We start from the raw sequence: 17,637 nt of genomic DNA, 5'->3' as shown, positions 1-17,637 counted from the left end.
ACCCATCAAGTCAAGTTCTATCATCTCTCCACTATAAACAAAAGACTAAGTCACACTCTTCTTCACTCAACTTTGCATATCTCATCTCTCTCTCTAAATCGTTTAAGCTTAGCCATACATTTCATCAACCTTAGCTTTTGCGATTCTTGCTCTCTCTCAAGTTCTCTAAGCTTCATCTCTGTTTCTCACCATGTTTAACAAGCTTAGATGGAAACCCAGGTACTTTCCTTGCGAGATGATTTCGCTTCATTGGCGGAAATTAAGAGCTCGATCGAGCTCGTTATTTCTGGTTACGCGTTTCTCTGTTCTTATTTTCGATCAAGCTCAAGTTCTTGTTAAGTCCCTTCTAAGTTTGTTTTAACTTCACACTTAGAGAGAAAAAGCTTGAGATAAATTACTAGGGATGAAAGAAACCATGATTCGCAATTTTTTTTTTTTTTTTTTTAGAGCTCGATCGAGCTCATCTTTTTGGCTTCGCGTTTCGGTCGAGCTGTATTATTTTCGTCGTGCCATGTTTCTCTGTTTCTTAAGCTTGAGCTCTGTTTTGTTGCAATTAGTGTCTACAAGCTCGGTTGAAATAGCATTTAGAAGAGAAAGCTTGAGAATCGCCGCTAGGTTGATAGAAGAAGCGGTTTTGGTTTTCGCATAGAGGAGCTCGATCGAGCTCCACCTTAACAGCTCTAACACTTTTTCATTCCTATTCTTCGCATTGCAGTACCAAGCCACTTGATGCTGAGCTAGCTAGAAGCATCACTGACAAGAGGCGGAGATACATTGAGGCAGAAGAGGAAGAAGAGGAGGAACCACCAGTGGTTGAGGCAGAAGAAGAAGCAGAGGGTTCGCGTCTGACACGAAAGGAAGTTGCAGCGAAAGTAATAAGGCTTGCCAAAGCTAGAGGGTCACGCGCTTCAGCCGAACCTCAAGTAGACGACGTACAAAACGTGGAGCCATTGCAACCTTCTAGGAGATCACTGGATACAACAGCTCGACGAACAATCCATCCACGGCGGTCACTGTCTCACGATAGAAACCCACAAACTCAGGATCGAGTTGTTAGCTCTGGGGAGTCGTCATGTAGGAGAGCTGAAATAGCTCAAGGAAAAAGACCAGTGGGGTGAGTAAGGTAGATTCTGGAGGATTTAACAGATTCAGAGGAATACACACCGCCAGCCACACCGTCAGGGGAGCAGCTCACTCCACAAGAATACTATAACCTCTTCATGGAATGCGATTTCGCTGCAACAAGATACCCGCATCGCTCTACCATGCGCAAGCTTGGAATTAAAGAGGACGTTGAGCTCCTATTCAAAAACTGTGGTCTTGGAAATTTTATGAGGTGTAACCGTGAAGCATACAAAGATGAAACCTGCCAGTTCCTCGCTTCTCTCAACGTGTACTACTATGAAGAAAGCGATGAAGACAAGTCTGGGCTAGGCTATTTTACATTCACGATCCACGGAAAGCGCTACTCTTGCAGCATCACCAACTTAGAGAAGTTGTTTGGTTTCCCTAGCGGGACGGAAACCTGCCCTGACTTTGACCAGAAAGAGTTGAAGGCACTTTGGAAAACTATCAGCAATGGTGGTTACACATCCTCGAGAAGCAAGAGGAACGAAATTAGGAGTCCGGCCATCAGATACTTTCACAAATGTGTTGCAAGCACTTTCTTTGCGCGCCAAGCTACCGGGACAGTCAACGAGAGTGAGCTTCAGATGATTGATCTTGCTCTTCAGAGCCTCCTCCCAACCACAACAGATGGCACTGTGCTTCGGGGAGACGGTTCAGACACACCTCTTTCCGTATATTTGTTAAGGCAGTTCCTAGCCTACCGCGATTGGGTAGTCAAAAACTGGGGGAAGAAGAATAACACGTTGACTGTTGGCGGGATAATCACTCCTATCCTATCCAATCGTGGTGTCCCCTTGCGCTCAGATCTTCATGAACCTCGCTCGTTGGATATGGGGTATCTGAAGAAAGCACTGTTTCTTGACCATGGAGTGCATGAAGACAAGCTTATGTTTCGTTTCCATCACCCACGCATTGGTGACGCTAGGGTCTTACTTCCTAACCCAACTCTCACTACACTGGAGGACATTCACAACATCTGGTTCCTCCCAAACCCTGCGGATCTCCACTACCCTGAAGGCACTCAACCTGACACGGCAGAAGCTGTTAACTCGCCTGACCCGTAGCCTATGGACATATCTGAAAAAGAGTCACCTCAGCAGTTCTGGTTCACACAGCCTCCTTCTCCTAAGTAGAGCAGGCACATGAAAGGCACCAACAGGAATATCAGCCTTCTGCAGCGATGGAACAAACTTCAGGATAAATCTTACAAAGCTCTGCGAGGAACGGTGAAGGAGTTAACAAATTCTGTGAAAGGATTGACGCTTCGGGTCACTAAACTTGAAGAGGGAAGAACTCCTCCACCTCCACCCTCATTGAGTAATGTGCTCCCGAGAAGCAACTCTGCAAGCCTACTCAGGCGAGGCTCCAACCCAGCTGAACCCGCTAGAGCTAGTTCTTTTGAGCCAGCCAGAGCTAGTACCTTTGAACCTGCTCGAGCTAGTTCCTTCGAACCTGCTAGAACCAGTTCCTTTGAGAAAAACCAGAGAAAGCGCAGAGCAGCTAAACCACCATCAAGCTTGAAGAGAGGCTTTCCTGTTCCACTGGATCTCGAAGATGAACACGCCAGCTCGACCAAACACGATCCATCATCCTACCCTCCCACCGCTGGTTACACCCTGGAGAGCATGGAGGCCTACCTTGACTCCCAGTTCTCCTAAACGACCAAGTAACACTCCTCACTCATCTGTTTATACCATTGCATTTCATTTAGTTTGTTTTCTTTGTCTTTTGAACTCTCCTTCAAATTTTTGTTACACAAGGGACTGTGTAATTTAAGTTTGGGGGAGGGTTTGAGATGTATATAACTTGTTTTCTTTGTCTCTTATTTTCAAATTTTGCATCATTGAGTCTGCATACATATAAGGCATAGAAAACCCAAACAAAATTTTGAAAAATTTTTAAATTTTCTAAAAAAAAGAAAAAGAGTGTTCATATAGTTGTAGTTGCATTTTAGATTAAGTCTTGCTTTCTTTTTAGTAGTTTGTACATATGCAGTAGTTTGTGCATATGTGTTAGGGGTATGTGATGAGTTTGCCTCGTAGACATGCTGATTTACTAGATAAATTCAATGCCCAAGTTATTAGTTGTCTAACGCATGATCTAGCGAACCTGAATTAAAACCGCACCATGTTTAGAATTCACAACTCTGCATTCTTGTCTAGATGGAAACATGTTGCGATCTGATGCCTTCCCTATTTACTTGAACTTAATCTTGACTCATAATTATCATGTTTTAAGCACTGAATCTGAACTCATGGATACCAATATACATACTTGGATTTTCTTTCACCTTTATACCACTCTTGGCTAATCCAAGTAGCTGATTCCCATTGTTGGAACAGTTTCCCCCACCATTAGCCTACCCTCCTTTCAAGCCAAAATTATCTCTGTGTGTGAGGCCTTATTTTTTGGATTGAGCTTGGTAGAAAGTGTTAGGTCTGAGCCGACAGGAATGGAACCTTGTGTAGTTCTAGTTCGCGTTATCCGGACTAGATAGGACTAGGTGGGAACTTGTTACAGGGGTTTGGGATTCAATGTGTGCAGAAAGGAAAAGAAAAGAATGAAAAGAAAGGATAAAGTCTCTAGGAGGGGTAATCTGTCTCTAAATATGAAAGTCTAGTAAAGGATTTGGGGAATGCAAAGTATAGAAAAAAAAAAAAGATGGTTCTAAGAAAAGAAAAGAAAGTTGTCAAAGAATGTATAGCAAAAGCTTTTGAAGTCTTAAGAAATAAGAAGGAAAAGAGGACCATAGTGTCTTAGAAAAGAAACCCCAAATCTGCTAGGCAAAATCAAAAAGAAACCTCTCCTGAGATTTGGTACAAAAAGGTGAATGGGTATGATGAAAAGAGCTAAAAGCTGAAGGGTAGAGTTAGGACAATCTGGGTTTAGAGAATTAGGAGTCAAACGCTTGGGTACTCTCGGGTAGACAAGGTTTTATTCCTGTATGCATTTGTTGGTCCTTACCTTTAGCCTTCTCCCAAAAGCTCAATCCATTTTCTTGAGAGAACCCTGATCAAAAACGATGAACCTACTCTAAAGGAGATCACCTTTATCTCCATCCTTTTCTTACCAAATCAAATGAGTTCATAGGCAGTGTTTAAGCTTGATTCACGGTTCCAATTCAATGAATGTTAAAGGGATAGGTTGATTTGAATGCATGTCAAAGTTGAAACAGAGGCTAAGGTGCGTAAGGAAGAGCATGGCTAAAGTTTTTAAGTAGGACTCTCTCTCTCTTTGCGTTTTACAATTACTAACTTGGACATTGATTTTACCTATTTTCTCAGCATGTTTTGGTTCTGAGCCCCCACTTTCAAACCTCTTCTTCAAGCTTAATCTTGATTATTTGCTTGAGGGCAAGCAAGAAATAAGTTTGGGGGAGTTGATGTATCTGCATTTTACTTGTTTTAGATCCTCATTTGCATTCACTTTAGCATCATTTTATCCTGTGTTTGTAGCATTTGCGTCTCATTCTTGCATAAATTCACTCACTTAGTAGTTTTCCATTAGCATTGCATACATTGTTGCATATGGAGTTGTTATCAGGTTTTGGAGAGCTTTTGGGAACACGAAGCTGAGCAGAGTGCAAGGCGAAAGAGAGCTCGATCGAGCTGGGAAGACGAAGTGAAGCAGAGGAAGTCGAACCAAGGCAGAATGACCAACTGAAGCGGAATCTAGCCTAACGCATGCAGAGCAGAAGACAAGGCGGAGCGACTGACACAAGAGGCAGAGCTCGATCGAGCTGACTGAAAGAAAAGACAGTCGAGCTGTCTGAGACAAAGAAGAGCTCGATCGAGCTGAAGTAGAACGTGAAACCAAAGCTGGACAAGAGGAGAAAGCATAACTCGATCGAGCTGTTGGAAGCAGAGGAGAGCGAGATCGTGCTAAGCATCAACCGACTTACAAATCGTTGACTTTGACTAGGGTTTTCACAAGTTTAGTATAAATATGTCTCATTTGTTTAGGCTAAAAAATCTCCTTTTTAGCTATTTCTAGAACTTCTCTCAAGAAACAAAACGTGTTTAAGGCTTTGTAATTCAAATTCTCTTTTAATCTTTCAAGTTTTTATAGTTTTACATCTCTCTTTTATGCTTTAGTTTATATAATCTTGTTAATCTCTCTTTAATCTCTTTTCATAATGTTGCTTATTGAATTTTCTGGGTTTGGGTTCTTGAGCTTCATGATTTCTGAGTAGTGTTCTTAGAGTTCTTGAGGTTGGATGAGATCCATGAGGTTTTCTTAGTCTTTTCTAGGGTTTTGATGCTTAAATCTTTTAGATCCCTTCTGGATTAGTGTTCTTCATGCTAGCTTCTTTCTGATCATCTGAAGCTTGACCCGAGGCATTTCCACCCGAGAGGGCTTGGTGAAATGTCTGATCTAGCTAATACCAGAAATTTACGTGCCTAGCCTAAGAGATTAGTTGTCTAGGGTGTTTATTGACATTGATTGATTGGTTGTTAATGCCTGCCTTGTTATGCTTCGCTAAAGAGATTTAGGTCTGGAGGTAACTTGGCTTGAGGGTCTCTGTCACGAGAGTGGATTGAACTGTTGTTGAATCTTTCGTCTAGGGATAGCTTTGTTTAAAGTTTTATCGAATCTTTGTATTAAGACTAAGTTACTTCATGGATCATTGATACCCAGCCTCACGAGCTCTCTTTTATCATCTGTTTGCATCAGTTTACGTTTTGCTTGTTTCGCTTAGCTTGCTTACTTTTGTTAGTCACTGCTTAGCTTTTGTTAGTCACTGCTTAGCTTTGTTAGTCACTGCTTACTTTTGTTAGTCACTGCTTAGCTTTGTTAGTCACTGCTTAGTTTTGCTATTAGTTCTCCTTTTCTTTTGTTGCTTGCTCACTTAGGTTGTTAGAAAATCAAAACTAAGGTTCGCTTGACTTAGCTAGATTTGATTGCATCTTTTGTGGTTAATAGCTCACCCATTTGGTTTGACACCCTTTGTACTACAATGACATTTTAAGTGCTTAGGGAATTGAACTTCAGTAGAGTAGTAAAATCTTACTATCAGCTTGCTAAGAGATTAGAAGTCTTGTTTGGTATTTGACATATTGCTTAATGTTTGCTTGTGTAGATTCTTTACTTTGTGAGAACAAGTCTAGAGATGCATGAGTTTGATTGTTTCTTGCCATGAGAGTGGATTAAACATGTCTTAGAAATATATGTCTAGAGATTAGCTCAAGTTGTTTGAGATTTGTTGACCAAGTTAGATGACCTCAATCATTAGTCCAGTCCATGAATCCCTCCTCAAGACCTTCCTTGTTTATTGATTTCCTAGCTTAAATCTTGTTGTTGATCGTTGTTTGATTCGCTTTTGTATTGCTCTGTTTTTCTTGCATTGCTCTGTTTTCCGTATTTGTCCAGCTCGACCCTGCACTCGATCTACACTCGATCGAGTGCTTGCTCGAGTTCATCCCCAGAATTCTCGTTTATGCTTTGTAGTTGTCCTGTCATGTTTCCTGTTTCATTTTAGTTGCATTTCTGCTGCATTCACTTAGTGTCCTGTTCATTACTTGTCTTGCATTAGTTCATTACTTGCATTATCATAGTTCTATTTCTGTTCTTGGTTCATCATATCTTTGATTAGTCTGTTCTCTTTACATTTAGCATCTATCTTAGTAGTTTTTACTTTCTGCATTTTACATTTCATCAATAGGATTGTTAGTGACAAACATCCTTTACATTTGGCTTGACTTAGACATTTATGCACATCCTGATTGCTTGCAAACACTCAGATTGGATTGACACCTCTTATACTACAACTGCATAAAGGGTATTGAAACACCTTGCTATCACCATTGTTCATCATCATATCATAACATTCACATTTCATTTCACACACCAAGAAAGGATTTAAGTTAGGAAATCAATAAACAAGGAAGGTCTTGAGGAGGGATTCATGGGCTGGACTAATGATTGAGGTCATCTAACTTGGTCAACAAATCTCAAACAACTTGAGCTAATCTCTAGACATATATTTCTAAGACATGTTTAATCCACTATCATGGCAAGAAACAATCAAACTCATGCATCTCTAGACTTGTTCTCACAAAGTAAAGAATCTACACAAGCAGGCATTAAACAATATGTCAAATACCAAACAAGAGTTCTAATCTCTTAGCAAGCCTAATGATAGTCTCTAGATCTAGCCTTATCTATGCTCCTTAGACATTGGTGTGATGCTAAGATGTTTGAGATCAGATCCTACCCTCTCGGTTATAGGACCAGCATTAAGAACATCTAGCCTAGAAGAGATCTACAACAATCAAGCTTGACCAAATCAAACAAACCTCAAACACAACCCAGCCTAATCCATCCTCAAGATCCTAAGCAACTACTCACAAGAACACATGATGAACAACAAAGTAATAAACCAAGAAAAAACCGAAACTTGCATCAATCGAAAGATAAAGGAAAGATCTACAATATTGAAGAAGGAAACAAACACGAATTCTTAATATCTTGAAAGTTATGGAACCAACAAAATCCAAGAATCTTATGTTTTTCTCCTTCAAGGAGGTACAAGATCTAAAAATAAAAGTGCAAAAGGAATAATCCCCAAAAGGTTAAAAACTAGGTTTTTGACTCTCTAAAAAGCTGGACTCTTTTGTGGCTGCTGGTACAAGGCCTTTAAATAGAAAAAGTAGTGGAAGCCCTAAAAATGCTAAAAGACAAAATAGCTAGGCGGCTCGGCCAACTCGACCCGGTGCTCGGTCGAGTGACCGGTCGAGTTGGCTCCTCTTATGCTCCTTCCACTCGGTCGAGTCCCTCTCTGCACACGGTCGAGTGTCTGGTCGAGTGGGCTGTCGAGTGGGACTCCGGACCTTGGTTCTTCAGCCTTAACTCTCTTGTTTTCTCCTCATGATTGCTTCACTTCTCCTCAGCATTGCTTCCATGCTCCTTAAGCTCCAAAATCACCTGTTTATGCATGAAAAGATGCATATGCAATGCAACTAAACTCTAATGCAAGAACAGTCCTAAAGCTATGCAATAATGGTCAAATGGATAGCAAAAGATGCAAAATATGTGAATATATTAAGGGAAAACAGGGTAAAATATATGAACATCAACACCCCCAAACTTAGTCTTTGCTTGCCCTCAAGCAAATGAACAAGACATAAGAAGGTAGGTGAGGTTTGAAAGTGGGATCTCAACTCCTAAAGCTTGCGAATAGACCATCTAGAATCAATGTCCAAGTTACTAGTACTATGATGCAAGTTGAATGAGCTGTACTTAAAGATTTTAGACAAGCATATCACAATCTTTACTGATTTGAGCCTTAGATGTCCACATGCATTCAAATCAACCATTTCCTTTAACATTCATTAATCAAGAACATGAATCAATTCTATGCAATGCTTAATCTCATTTGGCTTGGTAGTAAAAGGTTTAGAGACAATGATGGTCTCTCTTTAGAGTGGGGCTTATCAATATCAAGGTTCTCTCATAAAAATGGATTGAGCTTTAGAAGAATGCTAAAGGTAAGAACACTTAGATACATACAAGAACAAAACCTTGTCTACCCAAAGGCACCCTAAGTGTTTATCCTATCAATCTAAACCCAATTGATCCTAGTGCTATCCTTTAACTTCTTCTCTTCTCTTTCACCCTTTTCTCTTTTGATTTTAAAGTCTTAGGAGAGGTTTCTTATTTGATCTTTCTAGTGGAATGGGAGATTCTTACTTTTTTGCTATGGTTTTCTTTGCTTTTTATTCTTAAGACATAAAAGCATTTTGCTATACTCTTCTTTTTCTTTATTTCTTTTCTTTGACTGAAACCATCTTTAAACAATATCATACTTCCCATTCTTTCACTAGACTTTGATTTTACTTAAACACATTCCCCTCCTAAAGACTCTAACCTTTTCTTTCTCTTTTCCTCTTTTCTTTTCTTTCTTTTTCAAACAACCAAATCCCAAACCCAACAATGAAATCACCTAGTCCTATCTAGTTTAGAAAATGAAAACTAGAACTACACAAGGCATTATTCTTGTTAGTTCAAACCTAACACTTTCTACCAAGCTCAATCCCAAAATAGGCCTTACACACTCAAGAATAAACATGGCTTGAAAGAAGGGTTGGTTAAGGGTATTGGAAACTGATTTTAATGATTCAATCAGCTACTTGGATCAACTGGTAAAAAGGAGAAAGATGATCCAAATATGTATATGGTATCCATGAGTTTAAAGCAATGCACAAACTGATAATTACAAGTCAATATTAGGTTTTTATAAATAGGAAATGGCATCAAATCACAACATGCTTCAATTTAGACCAAATGCAATGCAGGAATTCAAGGCTTGGTTCAATTTTATGCTTCTAACTACTCAACTAGCATCAAAGTACTATTAACTTGGGCATTGATCCTAGTTTAGTGAATTAAACAAGCTAACAAGGCAAAACTCATCATAGATCCCTAATGCAAATAATTAACAGTCCTACATGAAACATGCTAAACAAGATGCTATTATGCAATGCAAACTACATGAACACTCTTTTTTTATAAAGATTTTTGCAAAAATTTTCAAATTTTTAGGGGTTTTCTATGCATTAGATGATATGCAAATACTAACATGATTATGCTAAAAATTTGAAATAAGACAACAAAACACAATGTCAAATGCTATCTCAAACCCTCTCCCAAACTTAAATCACACAGTTCTCTGTGTGAAAGAAATTTGTAAGAGGATTCAAGACCAAAAACAAAACACAATGTCAAATGCTATGATATTTACAAGTGAAGGTGATAGTGGTACCTCAAGGATTAGAGAAGAAACTGTCCACATCCTCATTCATGCTGTCAAATGTGTAGTTGGGGTATGGTTGGCGACTTGGAGAAGGTGATTGGGGCAGCTCGACGATGGGAACCGACTGGGACTCGGTCGAGTACGTGCTCGAGTGGGGGGGGTCGAGCTGGACCGCGAGTCTCCTTTTCTTCTTCTAATTAAACTCCCTTGCTTCCCTGACCATGAAAACACCAAAACACAAATCAAAATACCAAAACAAATCCTAAGCAATATAAACAAAGATACCTTAGGGACTTCCTCCCTAGTGAGCTTGTTTAAAGTCACTAAGCTTGACTTTTAATGCCTTTTTAGGCTTGAGGAGCATCCTGGAGAAGCATTGTGCACTTCTCAGGTGTTTCCTTTTCTCCCAAATACTTCTTAACTCTCTGACCATTGACTGTGAACTCACTACCATCTTTGTTGAGAAGTGTGACAGCTCCAAATGGTAGGATCTCCTTTATCTCAAAAGGGCCTCCCCATCTACTTTTCAACTTCCCAGGGAATAACTTGAGTCTTGAATTGTAAAGCAAAGTTTGGTCTCCAGCATGTAGGTATTTGATGAGAATCTTCTTATCATGGAAGGCTTTAGTTCTTTCCTTGTAGATTTTGGAGTTTTCATAAGCTTCCAATCTGATTTCCTCAAGCTCATGCAATTCAAGGCTTCTCTTAGCTTGTGCTGTCTCTAGATCCAAGTTCAAAAGTTTGATTGCCCACAGGGCTTTGTACTCAACTTCAACTGGGAGATGGCAAGACTTGCCAAGACCAGTTGGAATGGGGTTCTTCCTATAAGTGTATTGAAAGCTGTTTTATAGGCCCAAAGTGTTTCATCAAGTTTACTAGACCAATCCTTTCTTGTTGCTCCTACTATTCTTGATAGAATGGCCTTGATTTGTTTGTTTGACACTTCAACTTGCCCACTTGTTTGAGGGTGGTAGGCTGTAGACACCTTGTGTTTAACTCCATACTTCTTTAGCATTCCTTCAAAGATCTTGTTGATGAAGTGTGTTCCTCCATCACTAATCACAGCCCTTGGAATTCCATACCTTGGGAAGATTATGGTCTTAAAAAGTTTAAGAACCACTTTGTGATCATTAGTAGGGCTGGCAATAGCCTCTACCCACTTGGAAACATAGTCCACTGCCACTAATATGTAGACATTCCCATTTGAAGGAGGATTAAAAGGTCCCATGAAATCAATTCCCCACACATCAAATATCTCAACTTCAAGAATTGGATTTTGGGGCATCTCATTCCTTCTTGTGATATTCCTCATTCTTTGGCAAGCATCACACTTTGTGATGAACTTGTGAGTGTCTTTGAATAATGTAGGCCACCATAAACCAGCTTGTAGGACTTTATGGGCTGTCTTGAAAGTTGCAAAATGGCCTCCATAAGTAGAACCATGACAATGCCCTAGCACTCCTTCAACTTCATTTTCTGCTATGCACCTCCTAAACAGCCCATCTGATCCCTTTTTGTATAAGTAAGGTTCATCCCAATAGTATCCATTGATGTCCTTGAGGAGCTTTTTCTTCTTATAAGGGTCCATATCTGCTGGGATTTCTTCACACACCTTGTAATTGACTATGTCAGCATACCAAGGTAGATCTTCACTTTCAAGTGCCATCCACTCCTCCATCTCATCCTGCTCGATCGAGTGCCCAAACATACTCGGCCGAGTGCTTGTTCGAGTAGGAGGTCGAGTTGGAGGCCGAGTTGTCCCAATTTGCATCAGTTTCTCCTCAGGCATTGAATCATTGATTGGAATCTCCTCCTCTATCCTCATTCTGGACAAATGATCAGCTACTTCATTCTCTATCCCTTTCTTATCAACTATTTCCATGTCAAACTCTTGGAGAAGCAAAATCCATCTCAACAACCTTGGTTTTGTGTCCTTCTTTGAGTAGATGTGCCTCAAAGCAGCATGATCAGTGTACACAATTACCTTGGACCCTACTAAGTAACTTCTGATTTTTTCAAAGGCAAAGACCACTGCAAGAAGCTCTTTCTCTGTTGTTGAATATCTTCCTTGAGTTTCATCCAAGGTCCTACTTGCATAGTGAATAACATGCAGCTTCTTATCTTTCTTTTGTCCCAGAACTGCTCCTACTGCAAAGTCTGAAGCATCACACATAATCTCAAATGGAAGATCCCAGTTTGGAGCTTGGACTATTGGAGCTGATATCAAAGCAGCCTTGATCTCCTTGAAAGCCTTCAAGCAATCTTCATCAAAGTTGAACTCAGTCTCCTTGCAAAGCAACCTTGTTAATGGCCTAGCTATCTTTGAGAAATTCTTGATGAACCTTCTATAAAATCCAGCATGACCAAGAAAGCTTCTTATGTCCTTGACTGTTTTTGGTGGTTGAAGTTGAACCATGACCTCAATTTTTGCTTTGTCAACTTCAATACCCTTCTCTGAAATCTTATGACCAAGAACTATCCCTTCTTCAACCATGAAGTGACACTTTTCCCAATTCAAGACTAGATTTGTCTCCTCACATCTCTTTAAAACCCTGCATAGATTAGTAAGACAAGAAGAAAAGGAATCTCCATAGACAGAGAAGTCATCCATAAAAACTTCAACCACATCCTCAATAAGATCATAGAAGATTGACATCATGCACCTTTCAAAGGTAGCTGGAGCATTACATAATCCAAATGACATCCTCCTATATGCAAAGGTACCATATGGACATGTGAATGTTGTCTTCTCTTGATCATTGAGATGAATAGGAATTTGGAAAAATCCAGAATATTCATCCAAGAAACAGTAATGGGTATGATTGGCTAATCTTTCCAACATTTGATCAATAAATGGAAGAGGAAAATGATCTTTCCTAGTAGCAGAATTAAGCTTCCTATAATCAATGCACATTCTATGTCCTGTTATGGTTCTAGTGGGAATTAACTCATCACGATCATTCTTTATTACAGTGATTCCTCCCTTTTTAGGGACACAATGGACTGGTGAGACCCAAGTACTATCAGAAATAGGATAGATCACACCAGATCCAAGCAATTTTAGAATATCTTTTTTGACTACTTCCTTTAGGTTGGGGTTAAGCCTTCTTTGAGGTTCTATGCATGCAGAGATTAGGTGAATTCCTTTAATGTCATCCAAAGTATAACCAATAGCTTTTCTAAACTTCCTTAGCTCAACAACTAACAAATCAAGCTCTTCCCTACCCAAGTTAGCATTTACTATCACAGGATAAGTAGAGTTCTCACCTAAAAAAACGTACCTTAGCCCAGATGAGAGAGGTTTTAGCTCTACTTTTGGTGCTTTCAGTTCAGACCAATCGTCTGTGGAGGACTCGGCAGTGCACTCGGTCGAGTAGTGTTGGTGCTCGGTCGAGTGTATGCTCGAGTAGGTGGTCGAGCTATCTGTATTTGTTGTTTGAACTGACCAGACTTCCTCTCTTAATGTTGGTAACCCCTCAAAAACCTCTGGATGGTGTGATTCTCCATAGGAGTCCAATATATCTTCATAGGCCTTGGTTTCTTTATGGATGAACCCTTCCTTTCCACTTTTGGTCAAAACAGTTCTAAGGTGATCTTGTTCTGCTAGCTCTTCCATCAATTCTCCTGATAATTTGTCCAACTCTTCAACCCTAAAGACTTGTCCTCCAATTGTTGGTTTCTTCATAGCCTCTACAATGTCAAATGTCATTCTGAGGTCTTCTCCCAAGTTGAGATCAATCTTCCCTCGTCTCACATCAATTATTGCTCCTGCTGTAGCCAGGAAAGGTCTCCCCAAGATCAAAGGATCTTTTGGTTCTTCATCCATTTCCAAGACTACAAAGTCTGTTGGGACTTCCACTGCTCCAACTCTAACTGGTAGATCTTCCAAAACACCATGTGGTAATCTTATTGATCTATCAGCTAAGATCAGGGAGATGTTGCATGGTTTATACCTTGTAAACCCTAGGCCCTTAGCAAATGATAGAGGCATTAGGCTTACTGAACCTCCCAAATCACAAAGGCATCTATTGAAGGTTAAGGGCCCTATAGAGCAAGGTAGAGTAAAGGAACCAGGATCTCTTAGCTTTTGAGGGTTCACTTGCTTTTGGATTATGGCACTACACTCATGGCTGAGAATCACCATCCATTGAACTTCTTTGATCCTTTCCATCACAGCATCTTTCAAGAATTTTTGGTAAGGAGGGATCATTACAAAGACATCTATTAGAGGCATCCTAAGCTCAATCTCTCTAACTTGTTTGTCAAACAATGCCTTGTATTTTTCAACCATCTGTTTCTTAAATCTTCCTGGGAAAGGTAGTGGAGGCTTGTAAGGAGGAGGAATGAACCAGACTTCTTTTTCTTTGGAAGTAAATGGATTGATTTTCTCCTAAGAAGCTGCTCGATCGGGTACATGACCACCTACTCGGTCGAGTGAGTGGTCGAGTGGTACGTCGAATTCAACGGTGTTTTCATTCTGAGTCTCTTCTTGTTGGAAACCCTCCCCTTCCTGAATTCCACTATCCTCAGTGTTGGGATGTGCTCCTCGTCGTGTTGGTAAGACTCTTCCACTGCGAAGATTGATATCATTGGAAAATTCAGTAGTTTGCACAATAGCTTTGCCCTTGTGATGGTCATGTTTTGGGGCAGAAGCTTGCTGATTTTCCATAGTCATAATCCTGAAAGTCAGTGTGTCAAACTTGGCATGAACTTCACTGTAAATATCTTCTATCCTCTTGTTCAACTCAGCAATTCTGTTTGCTGCCTCAATCTTCCCATTGGTTTGCCCAATAACCAGCTGTTGTATCATTGCTCTTAGGTCTTGTTCCTGGCCTTTGTTAGTCTGAAACCCTGGTGGGGGAGACAATTGGGGCTGGAACGCCTGTTGTTGCTGCTTGGGTATATAGTTTTGTTGTTGTTGAGGTTTTTGAGGCTGTTGAGGGGGGTAGAATTGATCTTGTGGGTTAGCCACATTGTTACTCCTATAAGAGAGATTATTATTCTTGAATCCTCCTTGGTTGTAACCTTTGAATCCACCCTGGTTTTGCATGTAGCACAACTCAGCAAACTCCCTATCTCCTTCTTGGACTGGAGCTTCTTCTTCACCAATGAAGTGAATGGTTTTTGATTGGCTTAGGAAAATCTTGTCAAGCTTCTCATTGACCATCTTTAAATCCTTCTTGTACTTGTCCTCTTGATCAGTGGAGGGGATCCTTATGGTTCTATCATAATCTTCATTATAATTACCATCTGATTGAGCAAGATTCTCTACCAACTCCCAGCCTTCTTCCACATTCTTGTTGAGAAAGTTTCCATTGGAGGCTGTATCAAGTAGCATTCTAATATTGGGAAGCACTCCTCTATACAAAGTGCTTAGAAGGGACTCATTGCTGAAGCCATGGTGAGGACACTGAGTCTAGAATCCTTTAAACCTCTCCCTAGCTTCACAAAAGCTCTCATTATTCCTTTGAGCAAACCCAGAAATTTCATTCCTCAACCTAGCAGTCCTTGCATTGGAGAAGAACTTGGCCAGAAAAGCTTTCTTGCATGCATCCCATGTGGTTATTGCTCCAGTAGGAAGAGTCTTCTCCCAGAGATGAGCTTTGTCTCCAATGGAAAATGGGAATAGCCTTAACTTGAAGCCATCTTCACTTACTCCATTGATTTTTGTGAGTCCACATATCCTCTCAAACTCATCAAGGTGATCTAGAGGATCCTCCATTGGCAACCCATGAAATTTGTTGGCTTGTGTCATGGAGATCAATACACTCTTGATTTCATAATTATTATTGGCAACTACAGGAGGTAGAATACCAGCTCTTTGGTTGTGTGTGTTAGGTGCATCCCCAGCACCAATGTTCCTTGCCCTTGGAGCTTGTTGATCTTGTTGCTCCATTAGCACTTGTTGTTCTTGTTCCTGATTGATTCTTGTTCTCTGCTGTCTCAGGTCCTTTGGTGGTCGGTTGATGTGATCAAGGAGTCTCTGAATATTGTGATGACCCTTGGATCTTGTTTGCATCAACAGACTCGAGTACAGACTCGGACAAGCACTCGGTCGAGCGCAGGCTCGAGTGGATGGTCGAGTTGACTGGAAAGTGACGTCTATTTGTATCTGACTTCTGACTCGATCACGAACTCGAGCACTCACTCGGTCGAGTGGAGGTCGAGTTGGAGGTCGAGTTGGTACCTGAAACTCAATCACAAACAAGCAGTAGAAGAATCAAGATCAGTAGCGAACAAGGGGATAAAGGAACTTAATCTTAGACTTCTATTGATCCTAATTGTCACAAATAAACACTCAAATGGGCAACAGCGCCAAATTGAAACTAGTATTTTTCTTGGTGTGTGAAATGAAATGTGAATGTTATGATATGATGATGAACAATGGTGAAAGCAAGGTGTTTCAATTCCCCTTATGCAGTTGTAGTATAAGAGGTGTCAATCCAATCTGAGTGTTTGCAAGCAATCAGGATGTGCATAAATGTCTAAGTCAAGCCAAATGTAAAGGATGTTTGTCACTAACAATCCTATTGTTGAAATGTAAAAAGCAGAAAGTAAAAACTACTAAGATAGATGCTAAATGTAAAGAGAACAGACTAATCAAAGCTATGATGAACCAAGAACAAAAATAGAACTATGATAATACAAGTAATGAACTAATGCAAGACAAGTAATGAACAGGACACTAAGTGAATGCAGCAGAAATGCAACTAAAATGAAACAGGAAACAAGACAGGACAACTACAAAGCATAAACAAGAATTCTGGGGATGAACTCGAGCAAGCACTCGATCGAGTGTAGATCGAGTGTAGGGTCGAGCTGGACAAATCCGAAAAACAGAGCAATGCAAGAAAAACAGAGCAATACAAAAGCGAATCAAACAACGATCAACAACAGGATTTAAGCTAGGAAATCAATAAACAAGGAAGGTCTTGAGGAGGGATTCATGGGTTGGACTAATGATTGAGGTCATCTAACTTGGTCAACAAATCTCAAACAACTTGAGCTAATCTCTAGACATATATTTCTAAGACATGTTTAATCCACTCTCATGGCAAGAAACAATCAAACTCATGCATCTCTAGACTTGTTCTCACAAAGTAAAGAATCTACACAAGCAGACATTAAGCAATATGTCAAATACCAAACAAGACTTCTAATCTCTTAGCAAGCCTAATGATAGTCTCTAGATCTAGCATTATCTATGATCCTTAGACATTGGTGTGATGCTAAGATGCTTGAGATCAGATCCTACCCTCTCGGTTATAGGACCAGCATTAAGAACATCTAGCCTAGAAGAGATCTACAACAATCAAGCTTGACCAAATCAAACAAACCTCAAACACAACCCAGCCTAACCCATCCTCAAGATCCTAAGCAACTACTCACAAGAACACATGATGAACAACAAAGTAATAAACCATGAAAATACCGAAACTTGCATCAATAGAAAGATAAAGGAAAGATCTACAATATTGAAGATGGAATCAAACACGAATTCTTAATATCTTGAAAGTTATGGAACCAACAAAATCCAAGAATCTTATGTTTTTCTCCTTCAAGGAGGTACAAGATCTAAAAATAAAAGTGCAAAAGGAATAATTCCCAAAAGGGTAAAAACTAGGTTTTTGACTCTCTAAAAAGCTGGACTCTTTTGTGGCTGCTGGTACAAGGCCTTTAACTAGAAAAAGTAGTGGAAGCCCTAAAAATGCTAAAAGACAAAATAGCTAGGCGGCTCGGCCAACTCGACCTGGTGC

General features: G+C 40.1%; 1 non-coding gene across 1 annotated transcript; it reads left to right on the top strand.

Annotated features, from left to right (window-relative positions):
- Positions 1-15,273: 15,273 nt before the first annotated feature.
- Positions 15,274-15,380, top strand: LOC147919924 (small nucleolar RNA R71). Its single transcript, XR_015594245.1, has one exon. It is a non-coding gene; the product is annotated as a small nucleolar RNA R71 (small nucleolar RNA).
- Positions 15,381-17,637: the final 2,257 nt, after the last annotated feature.

Source organism: Camelina sativa, chromosome 20 (assembly GCF_030686135.1).
Source record: "Camelina sativa cultivar CO46 ecotype springtype chromosome 20, ASM3068613v1".
NCBI lineage: Eukaryota > Viridiplantae > Streptophyta > Magnoliopsida > Brassicales > Brassicaceae > Camelina > Camelina sativa.
Note: the sequence above shows the minus strand (reverse complement) of the source record. Positions and strands in the feature narration are given on the sequence as shown.